The following is a 15,530-nucleotide window of genomic DNA, read 5'->3' on the forward strand; positions in this document are numbered from 1 at the left end:
ATAAGTTAATACACATAATGTAGTTGTTTTGTTATTATCACTATATAAAAAACATCATTCCCTAACTAGTAATTTAGTCCCAAGTGCCGTTTAAAGCTAGGGCCTGACGCTCTAGGGACTGACGATTTGGAGTAAAACTTAACACAAATGCAGATTAACTTTATATTATAAGATGCTTAATACGATGTGCCGAAAATAGCCAAAAAACCACAAGTAAATACTATTAAAGTATATACAATTTCCTATTATAATCAATAAAGCTACTCAACTAGGGACTGACGAAGTGACTGGATTAACACATGTTTCGGTAACAACTGGCACGTGTGCACTAATTCAAAAAACGGCTACTGCAAAGCCAGTATGGTCTGAGGATAACTTCGTATCGTACTTTAAACTCAACTAAATGTCATTTACTCTAAATACATATTAAAGCGCAAAATTATAAAATCAGTGCGTGGCGAGGGAATGACGCTAAAAACTGTAGACTCTTTTTCAACTAAAGAAAATCAAATTATTGTTTATTGAAACAGCAAAATATTAATAGAATTTTGTGTAATATACATTTAAATAGATTATTCGTTAATTAAAACAAAGGATAAAGTTGATGTTTTTATAAATGTGGGTCCCAAAACACAAACTTTTGGAGTACGGACATGCCTAGGGAATGACGTTTTGGGTCATTCAAAAGGAATTTAAGATGTTTTAAAATTAGTTTAAAAAAATATAAATGGGTGATGAATAAAGCACATTGCGAGCTGTTATTTAACAATTTTGGAATAAAATATTAACAAATATTTCATGTGAAATGTGGCGCGGACTAAGAGTTGACATATTTTTGTGGAATGACCCATTTAGAGAAATGATGGAAATCGGATCTAGTATTTAAACTACCATACAATAGTTTTACGACTACGGACCGGTTACTTCACGGATTCGGATCGGACGCAGTCGAAAACGCTCTAAAAATCAATCTCGTTCTACTGAACCCCAAAGCTGTATAGGTAATTCTGATTGCCGGACAACAACCCCCCTTCCCCCACAAATGAGCGCGAATTATACATGCGTGCGGCCCAGCTGTGGGCGAAACTTTTTTCCAACAGTTTTTCGGGAAAATTCTCTCTCAGGTGTTTACACGGTACGGAACTTGGGAGAGTGACGGCTAGCGTAGTGGTTCGTGGTCGTAAGTTTGAGTCTTGAAAGGGACATAGAAGAAACTGCCTGGCCTGGAGTTTTTATGCACGTGTGAAGCTAGTTATAATTTCCAAAAAATCATAGTTCAAGTTTTATCTTGCTTTTTGTAGAGGTTTTCTTAGATATAGACTTAGACTTAGTCTTCATTATCATCAACTGGTAGCAGGGTAAATAGAGCTGGTAAGACGGGGAGGGCAGATTTGATGCCACTTACGACATCAAAAATTTGAAGAAAATGAAGGAAATTAGGGACACTACTAAACAAATTAATGACCAAGACAGTCCAATTTCAAAAACAACGTTCAAAACTCTACTCATTTTATTCACAGATTGTATTTTGTGATTGTTATACATTTTGAAACGTAACTAAAGCCTGGTCCGTGAGCACGTAGAATTTTGTCCAATGACCCCAAGCTACCCATCCTTGTCGCTCGCGCGTAATTATGTTGCTATCGCGCTCGCACACTCACTGCTAGGGTAGCTAGGGGTCATTGGACAAAATTCTACGTGCTCACGGACCGGGCTTTAGATAAAATCTCTTTAAAAATCGAGTGTTGAGCTTCCTTCTGTGTAAGTACATCATTAATAAGTCACTATATCGTGCTGTGTAAACACCACCCCCGAACTTGGAGTTAGCAAAATGTTAAGAGTTGGGCTACACCACCTGCATTAAGGAAGTAACAATCACGCCGCCATTTTGTCTAACTTCCCACATCCAGATACCGTCAATACCGATCAACTTGTCTGTGGTGTAATTCTTTTCGAATTTCGAAATCATTTGGGTTTTTTCCTCGTAAAATTGCGTTACAAGTGGCCATTATTTTAATTTTTTGCTTGACATTAGACAGAAAAAAAGAAAAGAGGTTTATATTGTGCTAGAAGAATTTTAATTAAAAAGAAAGGGCACCAGAATAATCTCTGCTCAGTATGAGACGGGAAACTGACAGGCAGTACAGGCACCCATGTTTTTTTATTAGTAGCTAAGTACTCGTAACACGATACATTGTCTTACTATGTATTTGATCGCTTCACGCAGAATCCTCAACCATAGAGGGATTCCAAGTGTCAAAACACAACAATTCTGTTAACATTGCTGAGATTGCTGCACTCAGACTTTGTATAAGCTCTACTATGACTCTATTGTGCTGAAAATGTTATCTCTACTAGAAATCGAACCCTGAAACAGTAGGTCTATTACCACTAGACCACTGAGGCGGTTAAAGAACAGAACCGAGCATTTCTGGGTGTGGTCTTGCGACTTCACTACTATCTACGAGAATAAGATAAATAGACAATGAAATAGCTACTTATTTAATAATCTAGCCCAAAGAACAATAGATTTACTTTTACAATATTCCATGTTTTCGCTCATTAAATTCTGTTTGTAACGGAACGTGTAAGTAATTACAGCGTTATTTTCAGAAACACGGAGTTTGCAAGAACAATATCCTGAACGCGTTTACGCAAACTTGCCTAATTACCTAAAGAAAACCTTGTTTAAGATGGCTTAAAATATGGCTGGATAGTCTTTCGCTGTGGTTCTGCTCGCTACGATTTCAGATTCCTAAAGTTAGGGCAGAAAGTTCTTGTTATAGAGGTGACTGACTTTCTTCCGCCACTTTCTTCTCAGCTCCAGCCCATTATGTTGTCCCGAAGTGGTGGTAGGGCAAGCTATATTAGGGACGTGTATAAATAAGTGCCCTGGAAGGGGCCTATGTACTGAATAAACTATTTGAATTTGAATGACACGCGCCGTAAGATGCGGTGATGTTGCTTATATGACCCACTTGGTGGACCGGCTGGTGGAATTCACGAGAAGCACCTGGATACGAGAAGCACCTGGTTGTGGGAAGCACCTAGATGCGATAAGCACCTGGATGCGAGAAGCACCTGGATGTGGGAAGCACCTAGATGCGGGAAGCACCTAGATGCGGGAAGCACCTGGAAGCACCGGGCAGAGCAAGACCAGTCGCTGCGGAAATCCTTGGGGGAGGCCTTGATCCATCAACATTTTTTAGCTGGAACAAACAAAGAACCATTGAAATTAGCTAAGGAAAACCTTATTTTAAGATGGCTTAAAATATGGCTAGACTAAACTTGCAATGCGGTTTTGCTCGCTTTGATTTCAAATTCCTAAAGTTAGGGCCGCTAGGGCAGCAAGGTTCTGGAGTGGAGGCCACGTACCGGAAAACGTAGCGTGGGACGTCCACCCATAAGGTGGACCAACGACCTCACAAAGGTAGCAGGAGGGCGCTGGATGCAGGTCGCTACCAACCGGGCGATGTGGAAATCATTGGGGGAGGCGTATGTTCAGCAGTGGACGTCCTGTGGCTGAAATGATCACGATGAAGTTAGGGCCGATTCTTGAATGTCACGCGCATCGGAATTTGGATGACCTAATAAATGATACGCACCGGAATCTAAATAAAATTTCGTAGAGACGATGGCCGTAGGGGCAGAAAAGTTCTCGAGTGGCGATCACGGGCCAGAAGACGTAGGGTGGGCAGGCCTCCCACTAGGTGGACCGACTCGATCAAGTGGCCTTAGGGGAGGACTTTGTCCAGCTGTGGACGTCACTTGACTGAAACGAACAGCAAAAGTTGTGTCTTGGACCTACTTACTACTCTCCCAAGCCGCTTTCGGCTACGGTAACTACGACAAAATTCCTTTAGTCCGCAATAAGAGGGCTACGCTGGGCTGCCCTATCATGTGCCCTCACATGGCTACAGTAGCCAATCTTGTTGGTAAACGTGCGCGAACAATGTCGACACGTTAGGACACCGCTGATGTAGTTGTAAGTGATAGCCGCTGCTGGTCTGGCTTTAAGAGCATCGCGCTTCGAATCAAGATCAAATTTCCGCTGCTCTTCGGAGCAACTGGACTTGGACCTACTTATTGGTTAATTTAATGGTGTTAATTTAAGTTAATGGTGTCGACTACTCCATTCACGTAAGGACGAATACCTGATTATACCAACACTGCTGACGTACGATCGACGCCGCATTTGCATTCGGGAATGTTGACGGATCACTACGATCCGGTGCGAGGGCGGCCGGCTGTTACACCGAATTTAATTAGAGAAAAAAGGACCTTTATATTTTATATTAGTGAAGCTTGAGGCTGGGATTGGAAAGGGCTAGATTATTAGAAAGAAAGAAAGAAAGAAAAACATTTATTTGGTTCCAACTTAAAATATAACACACAAATAACAAAAAACAAGTACAAGTTAGAACCAAAATTGGCCACCGCTCAGCATGTGTCATGCTCTGGAGTAGTAAATAAAACCCAGAACATGACGCTGTTATTCTGCAGTGACCATTTATTATTAATTATTTTAAGTATGGAATTACCCAGCTCTCTTCCATCCCATCACCGGGGAACCAGACGCAGGTTAGCGTAGGTACCATCTCTACATTGTCGCCACTCCGCCAGCTCGCACTGTTTCGATAGCTCTCTTATAATGCGAACAGATTGGGACTGGAATTCGCTGCCTGCTGCTGTCTTTCTCGACTGCTGAAAACGATCCGGGACTTTTTAAGGCGAACGTGAATAGGCACTTACACAGGGCAGATATGTACCATCCTAGACTGCATCTCACTTAACATCAGGTAATTATGATTGCGGTCAAATACGTGGAACGATGCTGTCTCGTAGTACGACGCCAAATCGTAGGTCCCGTAGCACATTAATTATAACATCGTGAACAATTTTTTATGCAGAACAAGGCAGGTATTTGACCGCAATCGCACCTGATGTTAAGTGAGATGCAGTCTAGGATGGTACATATCTGCCCTGTAAGTGCCTATTCACCCTCGTAATAAAATAATATTAGGTACGCTTCGGTGTGACGGCGGGCGTTTGTTTTGCCCACAAAAACAAGATAAGTGGCCCACATCAAGTGAATGAACGTTCCGCTTATGGTTTATGGCCGAGCCGGGGAGATCTATCATGCACCTTGTAGATATGGAGGACTGGAGATACGCCCGGGTTTACCCGTTTATCGAAGTAAGTACAATGAAATGAAATGAGTCATGCCCTGAGTGCCCGAGCAACTGCACGAACGACGATTTAATGAATACTCCTGACAAACGCGACTTGTGGCGGAGTTTTGTATAGTATAGGTTTGTTGTCGACACGATAAGAAGAAGTAGAATGAAAGAAAGAAAACTACATTTCACCATCATCATTTCAGCCATAGGACGTCTACCTACTTCTAAAACAGGAAGCTGTGTAGCAGGAAGGCGCTGGATGCAGGCCGCTACCAACCGGTCAGTATGGAAATCATTGGTCTTTTTTTATTCACAACGAGGAAGCTCTTGGCCTGTATCTCACCTGATGGTAAGTGATGATCAGGTCGAAGGTGGAAGCGAGCCTCACCCGGAATCCTCAACCAAAGAGGAACTGGCTATCTTACTTGCGGAACACAACGATGCTGTTGACATTGGTCATCATGATCAGCAATCTACATTATTTTATTTGGAACATAAATTAATATGTGAAATATTTTTAAATCAGTCTGTACACTTTCACGCTTAAGCCACTGAGCTGGTTTGATGTAATTTTAGCAATTTTACTGAGGTAATTTGAGACTTAGATGAAAAATAGAACCTGACACAGTACCTAGGTAAACATACGGGGTGAAGCCGCGGGCGAAAGCTGGTATGGTATGTTTTCTTTTCTGCTTCCTATTCTCGTTATGAATGCTCAAGACCGCCTACTTTTCTCACCTTTCGTTGATCGATGAGTCAAAATCCTCAAATGATTTTGAGTCGAATGAATAGATAATTTAATGCTATGATTGCCCATATTTGGACAGGTGAGATTGAAGATAAAACGCTGAGTAATTTCCATATTTATAAACAAAAAAATTAAAGGCATTTATTTGGTTTTAGTTCTTACGAGCTGGTGACGGCAGGTTTATTGTGTTATTACTTACATAACTATAGTAATGACGATATTATAGTGACAAACTAGTCTCTAGGCATACCATCTGTGTGTAAAAAATAAGCCAAGTTCCTTACTTTTGACACCTTTAACTTTATTTTGGTAGAAAAAGTCTTATGACAAGACCAGGTAAGTATCTAGTTTTTACCAGACTTTTTCCAGATACCTGACTATCTGGCAGAAAATGTCTAGTAGAAACCAGGTATGAAACTATCTGTCAATAATAACAACTATCTGAAACTTTATCAAGAAAGAATGTGTGAACGCCATATTTCCCTTAAAATTCAAATTCAAATTCAAAATACGTTTATCGTGAACCACAGGTACATAGGTTGTCAAATTATAAATGGGTATTAAGATCGGCTGCGTTCCGCCTTGAAGGCATACAATAATTAAAAACCGGCCAAGTGCGAGTCGGACTCGCGCACCGAGGGTTCCGTACCATTGATTTATGAAATTAAAATTATTATTTTTTATTTAAGTTAGTATGAAAGATTACGCGGTAATAAGCGGTTTACGATTTACGAGGTATTAAAAAAAACTACTTACTAGATCTCGTTCAAAACAATTTTCGTTGGTAGTTTTTATAGTAATGTACATCATATGTTTTTTTAGATTTTTCATTTTCTTATTTTAGAAGTTAGAGGGGGGGGGGGGACCAACTTTTTTCCACTTTGGAAGCGTCTGTCACGCAAACTATTCGGTTTAGAAAAAAAGTATTTTAGAAACCTCGATATCATTTTTGAAGACCTATCCAATCCCATCAAAAACAATACTTGTCAAAAAAACCAAGTCTCGCAACTCAGTTGTTCTACGGTAAAAAGTTGTGAGATCCATGTAATACCAAGTCCAGGCCAGGAAATCTTTAACGTTTTACATAAATATATTGACTTGGCCATCGCATGAAAACACGTGTAAATTAAATTATTTAGTGCGATGGCCAAGTCAATAATTTATGTAAAACGTTAAAGATTTCCTGGCCTGGACTTGGTATTACATGGATCTCACAACTTTTTACAGTAGAACAACTGAGTTGCGAGACTTGGTTTTTTTGACAAGTATTGTTTTTGATGGGATACTGTTTTACGTGGCTAAACACAAGTGTAGCACTTAGCACAGTAGAGCACTTGTACGAATGTGCATTTAGCGCTTGCACTAACGAGGCCGCGCCGCAAAGCTGTGATTTGGGTGACCTGCACTTTGGGTGTAATGATGTAGCTCTTATTTCGCAGAAATAGATTGGTATTAAGCTTTTGGCAATTCGGCATTTTGTACTATTCAAATCATAATACTATCGCAGCAGATTTCATCTTTGTTGCAACTTCACAGGTTTTGAAAAAGCTTTCAGAAAACTTAACTACGTAAGTACATAATAAGCAATTAGGTAGGTAATTACCTATGTTTATCTTAAATTACAATACCTCTAATTTAATAAGTACCTTTCAAAGAGGTACTTATTAATTATGTGTACCTAATTTGATTCTTTAAAAATAACATACCTACTTAATGACAAGTTATTAGGTGATTATTATTTATTATCTTGGGTAAAGTCATTCAAATTATGTAAGTACGAGGCTCATTTTATGCATAGGTACTTAGATAGATCGAGGCTTGTGAATTACTTAGGTAGTTAAATTTTCTAATGTTCTATGATAGTAAGGAAGTCACTAATTAAACACAGTGGCAAATTGTCATCATTACTATTCGTACGTTTCAGCCAAATGACGTCCACTGCTGGACAAAGGCCTCCCCAAGGATTCCCACAACGAACGGTCCTGGGCTGCCCGCATCCAGGTTCTTCCCGCGACCCTCACCAGATCGTGTGGGTCCATATAGTGGCTTGCCCACAGTATGTCTTTCGCCCGTGGTTGTCACTCGAGAACCTTTCTGCACCAACGGCCATCAGCTCTACGAGCTATATGCCCCGCCCACTGCCACTTGTATTTAAGCAATTCTGCTGCTTATGTCGTCGGGCACTTTGGTTTTCCTGCGGATCTTCGTATTAAATCAGAGTGCTGAGAGAGAAAATCTATCTCGAGAAACTGCCTCAATATTAGGTCACAGTCACACACAACTGTACCTAGAGTTGCTTTTTTAAATAGAGACAAAACTTTGCATGTTCTCCCATTCCTAAAAAATACCTAGTTTTAGAATGGAGAGATATTTTATAACGATTCTGCCAGTGACCGTACCGTATGTCGAATATTAATTACGGAGTTTTGGAGTTAGCAGAGGCTCAGCGAGTTGATTTCTCTTATTTTCGCTATGGAATTAATTAATATTTTCACAATGCTCCTTGAATCATTTGTTACGAGTGTAGTGGGTGCTACGAAAGCTTTGGACTTGCGCAAAGATGGTAAATTTATGTTTTTTTTAAATAAAATCTGCTATGGGTTCTACCTACCACTACTAGCCTAGACCATACTTAACTCATGATGGGCTCAAGAAAACTAGATACATACTTGCTTAGTTTTTAAGGTAGTTGGCAAGAAGAGTGGTTTCTGTAAATGTTTAGTATTTGCGTATATAGGATAATTATCTCTGTTTATGTAGGTATTCAAAATTCCTTATTATCATCACCGACATAATGAAAGTTTCTAAAAATTGATGGATATTTGTTTCTTTCCCGCTTACACCATTGATCCGATTTAGATGGTTAATAATATTATGTGTAGAAACAGTGTGAAAAACACTGGATACTTTTTATTCCGGGTTTTTGGATGAGACACGAGCGCTATGAAATCTTTCATTATAGTCCGGTCAAATTAGCACAAAAACAGAGGTAAGATTGCAATAATTCGAATCTGTATCATTGGTAAGAATGGTTCGGAGCACCATTATGAATTAAAATAATGTGATATTTAAGTCCCCATCGATCCGATATGTGCTAAAAAAAAATTCAAGCTCAAAGATTCATCCGTTTTCTTGAAGTTTCTGGAACAATACAATTAATAAATAACCCGTTTTTTTTAGATGAAAATCGTCCTAAGTCCACAGCATCAGTGCCCACGCGCAGTGAACCGGGCTAAGACAAATTGCTTTATTCTCCCGTATTTATTTGTCGCGCCTTCTTTCGCCTTTTTTTCTATAACTGTCCCGAATTCAGTTCCTCTGTGCATTCGCGACAGTATTAATTGGTTTTCCCCCCAAAGTAAGGCTTTTTATTTGTCAAACTCAGGACTGCTTTGTTAATAAACTGCGCGCTACAAACCTAGTTAATGTGGTATTTTCTATACAAAATTAATCAAAGAGAAAAAGTGGATTGCAAATACTTTTGTATAATTAAAGGTATCAAATCTTATTCAGCTGTACTGTAAGTATTTTTTTTAATATCCAGCAAAAGTTTTTACGTAATAATTAATTAAAATATGAATTCGATCAATTAATAATATTTTGTTAGCAAAATAAACATGCCAAAAATATGGTGAGTTTTGTAGGTAAATTCGGTCATTCGGTATTTATTTTTAATATTTTTCAAAGTTTAGCTCGCGCGTACCTATTTCAATTTCGTTAGTGATGTTCTGTATAATCTGTGATGGACACGGTGCGCGGGGAAAAATGCGCAATTTTCACGAAAAGAATATTTAGTTAATTTTTTTTGCTCGTAAGTAGCTTTGATATTAGAGCCGAAGGGGACATCGAACTTAAAGCAACTGAAAATGATAATAAACCAATAATTTATTGATTAACACTAGCATTATTTAATTACTAAGTTACTTAGGCTGGGTTGCACCATCTTACTTTAACTTTGACAAACGTCAAAAATCTGTCAAACTCCATACAAAAAGCACCGGTTATCGTCATAGTTACCGTTAAAGTTAGGTGGTGCAACTCAGCCTTATTATTTAATAAACGAAACTGTCAATTTCAAATAACACCAAACCCTTGAAAAGAGCACATTGTTTGTAGAGTGGTAACTTCATTGCACGCCATAATCAGCAACACGGAATTAGCATTGCTTCTTGTTGGTTATAAAAAGCGGATGGCGAATCAAAAGTTAGGTCTTGTCATAGACCCCATAATGTGAAGACGCGCCATGAAAATATTCAGAAAAAAAAAATCTTCTTCACCTACATTCAGCACAGCAATGACTTGGTTTTGTTTGAGAACCACGATTTCGCCAATTTCACATAATTATGCTTGTTCTAAAATCTGTTCCAATAGGGTAGTTGACACACTGGATAGTCAATTGACATACTTTTTATGAGCTGTCAAAATGGCTCTTCTTTTTTGTCACTTTTTCGCTAACTATTTTACTAACCAATCTAGGTATCAAAGATATTAATATCATAGTTTGTTATCTTTTAGTTTGTACATAATATCCAAAGCTATTGTTACAAAATATTGTAGTTAATTTTATGTCACGTAAGTGAATTATAATTCTTGTGAGAAATAAAGATCTTAAACCATATAATTAAGTATGTACTAGGTATATTTTATTTATTTATTTATTTTCTTTATTAGGAAAACATACAGCTTATATTATGATGCAGGTATATACGTAAGTATTATTTTTAAAAAGTTGGGTTGTGGCTTTGAATGATGTCAACTACCTACTTACCTTAACGAAATAGATAGTTTTGTTGTAACATAATTCGTGTTTAACCTTAATGACATGTAAAATTAATTCAATTCAACAAGTGAATGAATAAAAAAAGTTATGTAAGTACCTACTTATATTTTTTGTTATACTTATAAATAAACATGATTCGTTTAGCATTCATTAATTTTATCGCGCTTGTGTATCTACGACTAACGACTCGTGTATCTAGTAAGTAACTAAACAATTCACTGTTACTATGTAATGTACTTACCTACTTGGTTAATTTAATATGGAAGAATTTTAAGAGTCTATATTTAGCTTAGTAAAGCATTCCCCAGCAAGCGAAATAAATTTTCAAGAATACCTAATGCACACGTTTTATACATGACACTTACCTACTTGGCTTAAGGTCCTATGTCCCCTAGATGGGGCAGAGGGCGTCCACAACAGTCCTCCATCGCGTTCGGTCTCGAGCTTCGCGTTTGATCTCGCTCCAAGTCTTGCCGATCATCTTCGCCTCGTCTGCCACAGTGCGCCGCCAAGTTTGCTTGGGGCGACCACGTTTGCGTTTTCCTTGGGGGTTCCAATCCAGAGCCTGCTTGGGGATGTGATCGGGATCCCTTCGGAGTGTGTGGCCGATCCAGTTCCACTTGCGCTTGATTTGCTGGTCGATCGGAATTTCGTGGCAGCGTTCCGTTTTATCTACATACTTAACATAATAAATTATCTAATTTTTTCTTCACTTTTTACGCAGAAATTAAAGTAGGAATAGGCGTTTTCGATCAAGCTTGAGTATAGAGCACGATGGGATTTGAGATTCTGAAACGGATTTCAAAAAAAACAGTAGGTATTCGTCTAAAGAGGAATTAGGCAATAGGCCCTTTCGAACGGGTGCGTGACAGTTTATATAAGTTTATATGATATAAATTCATTTCAATAAGGTTCATATTGTATAATAAACGTATGTTATAATAACACTTGATATAATTTTTTAACATGTAATGTTTACTTCATATAATAAATCATTTCTAATAATGTCATTTCAGATACCAATCAAAACGCATAAAGACATTTGATATAAACCTTACTTAATCTATGACTCATTTGATGTAATTTTGTTTAATATAATCAATATTTCATATAACCATTACATAAAATAAATATTATTTGTTACAACGACTATTTGGTATACCTACTCTTTAATTTATATAATTTCTGATAGATATAACTTTTAGTATGTTCTTCTTTAGCTTGACTTATAAATTACTTTAGTGACAAAAACGAATCGCCGTAAATCCGACTCCACGTAGTCTTGTCTGCCCTACCCCTAGAGTGTAATTTAGAAGCGCGTAGGCACGGAGGGGCGAGGCGGCCCGCGGGCTGAGGAGCAGGTGGCTGGAAGCGAGGCGCCGCGGCTGAGGCTGGCCGGCGAAGCCGAAGACGCGGTGTCGAGCGAAAGCCATCTGCGACGATTAGCACGCGAGGGACCGCCAGAGCCCCGCAGTGCCGGAGCCGTGACAGAAGTCTAAAGTTTTTAGTCAAATTTGCATGCTGCATGCCTGCTTGCTTGCTTGCCTGCTTGCTTGCTTACTTGCTTGCTTGCCTGCTTGCTTGCCTGCTTGCTAGCTTGCTTGCTTGCTAGCTTGCTTGCTAACTTGCTTGCCTGCTTGCTTGCCTGCATGCTAGCTTGCTTGCTAGCTTGCTTGCTCGCTAGCTTGCTTGCTCGTTTGCTTGCTTGCTTGGTGCATGCAATGCTTATTATAACAATTGAACTTTATATAAAATTATTATTGTTATATGATTTAAGTTTTATAGGAAAATAATTTTATCTCATTTGATTGTTCGACATTTTATTTTTATATGATTTGAATGTTATTTGTTTTAAATAGTATATATTGTAAGTTTTATAGAAAATATTTATTATATTAAACCATTTTATATCAGTTGTTAGTTATTTGACTTAAAATTATTCGTTGTAAAATTATATTATTCGTTTATTATAGTAAATAATTATTATATTAAATGATTTTATATAATTTGATGTTATATCCTCTAAGTATTATATGATATGTAGTTATATCATACATTACACACCCCTTTCGAACAAATAGACAATTTGACACCATTCCCCAATAACTCAAAATCACAACTTTTCTAAAAAGACACTTCATTCTGGTCTTAAAAACTTAATTAATTTTCAATTACCTGTAAATTACGATTTTTGGTCGCATTGTAATTGTAAAAAGTAGTTTATTTGAGTTGACAAAATAGTGACGTCACTTGCTTGTAGTGCCATACAAAATCTATGGGAGAGTTTCGTTTTGACAGTTTTAAAAAGTACGTCAATTGATTGGTGGTGTCAACACGTCTATAAAGAAAGCGAAGTCAAGTCTATTCTGTAACCAGGTCTATGGGCCCACCTTACCCTTTGGGCTCTCAAAGAGCCGACAATCAGGCAGCTAGCTGATTGGCCAGCTTCTTTAACGAACTTAAAAACTCTAAACTGGCCAAGACCGGCTTTAGTTAAGGAAAAGGTTCCGTACTTTAGTAAATATTTGTAAGCCTACCTACCTACTAAATGTGCCGTTTTCAGCAAAAGAATGAGAGACTTACTACAGTACTCTCTGTATTTCCATATCGTGTATTTGCTTTCAGTGACATTAATTTATATTAATTTCTATTGAATAACTTTTTGGAGCTTTGGAATTTCTGTCAGCCTTCAACTAGCTTATTAATAAATAAATTTACCAGAGGAAAATGGACAATCAGGCCTACACTTCTACTACGTCAGATCCAAATCCGTCAAAAAGCAAACTTGGAATACTAACTACAGAAATCGGATCTAGTGCGTCAAACTACCATACAAATAGTTTTTTTGACATTAATTTATTAAACTAAAAAAAGAAAATTACATACGTTACATTTAGATAAGTAGCTTTAAAAACCATGAGGGTTTGGAATAATGCTAACGAGTTCAGAATAAATTCACAATAATTTTACAACTACGGTCCGTATTTTCACGGATTCGGATCGGACGTAGTCGAAACTGCTCTAAGAATCAATCTACTGAACCCCAAAGCTGTATAGGTAATTCTGATTGCCGGACAACAACCCCCCTTCCCCCACAAATGAGCGCGAATTATACATGCGTGCGGCCCAGCTGTGGGCGAAACTTTTTTCCGACAGTTTTTCGGGAAAATTCTCTGAAGCAATTTACATGGTACGAAACTTGGGAGAGTGACGGCTAGCGTAGTGGTTCGTGGTCGTAGGTTTGAGTCTTGAAAGGGACATAGAAGACACTGCCTGGCCTGGAGTTTTTATGTAAGTAGGTATAGTAGTAAGTATGAGGCTAGTTATAATTTCCAAAAAATCATAGTTCAAGTTTTATCTTGCTTTTTGTAGAGGTTTTCTTAGTTATATACTAGAGATTTAGTGTCTTCATCATCATCAACTGCAGGGTAAATAGAGCTGGTAAGACGGGGTGGGCAGATTTGAAGTTTACTCACATTTTTTCCGTAGGTCGCCTCTTAAGACATTAAAAATTTGAAGAAAATGAAGGAAATTAGGGACACTACTAAACAAATTAATGTTCAAGACAGTCCAATTTCAAAACCAACGTTCAAAACTCTACTCATTTTATTCACAGATTTTATTTTGTGATTGTTATTTTGAAACGTAACTAGATAAAATCTCTTTAAAAATCGAGTGTTGAGCTTCCTTCTGTGTTAATCTAATATCAAAAAAGTCAAAATCAAAATAAAAATAAATCAAAATCAAAAATATTTATTCAGTTTAAAGACCACTGTGTAAGTGGCACTTATGAACGTCAAAATATAGTAAATAATAAAAAAGAAAAGGTAGCCCTTATGGGCACTTTACATGTCTCCTTATCTTTTGGGCAGTATCGTGCTGTGTAAATACCACCCCCGAACTTGGAGTTAGCAAAATGTTAAGAGTTGGGCTACACCACCTGCATTAAGGAAGTAACAATCACGCCGCCATTTTGTCTAACTTCCCACATCCAGATACCTCAACTTGTCTGTGGTGTAATTTTTTTCGAATTTCGAAATCATTTGGGTTTTTTCCTCGTAAAATTGCGTTACAAGTGGCTATTATTTTAATTTTTTGCTTGACATTAGACAGAAAGGAAGAAAAGAGGTTTATTTTGTGCTAGAAGAATTCTTATTAATTAAAAAGAAAGGCACCAGAATAGTCTCTGATCAGTATGAGACCGGAAACTGACAGGCAGTACAGGCACCCATGTTTTTTTTATTGGTAAGTACTCATAACACGACATACATGTCTTACTATGTATTTGATCGCTTCACCCAGAATCCTCAACCATAGAGAAATTCCAGTAGGCCTAAGATGCGCGCCGTGATAACTTTTATCGACGTCAAAATGTATGGGGAAAATCGATAAAATGGCGTGATAACCGCTTATCGCGGTGCGCATCTTAGGCCTACAGGTGTCAAAAAACACAACAATTCTGTTAACATTGCTACATTCAGACTTTGTACAAGCTCTACTACGACTCTACTGCGCTGAAAATGTTATCTCAACTGGAAATCGAACCAATCGAACAGTTGGCCTATTACCACTAGTCACTAGACCACTGAGGCGGCTTAAGAACAGAACCCAGCATTTCTGGGTGTGAGACTGATGGTTTTGCCAATTCACTGTCTACTAATAGGGAAATAAGATAATAATGAAATAATTCTATTTATAATCTAGCCCAAAGAACAATAGATTTACTTTTACAATATTCCATGCTTTCGCTCATTAATTCTGTTTGTAACGGAACGTGTAAGTAATTACAGCGTTATTTTCAGAAACACGGAGTTTGCAAGAA

This window comes from Ostrinia furnacalis, unplaced genomic scaffold, assembly GCF_004193835.3.
Source record: "Ostrinia furnacalis isolate ACB-3 unplaced genomic scaffold, ASM419383v2 OfSCF2833, whole genome shotgun sequence".
NCBI classification, from domain to species: domain Eukaryota; kingdom Metazoa; phylum Arthropoda; class Insecta; order Lepidoptera; family Crambidae; genus Ostrinia; species Ostrinia furnacalis.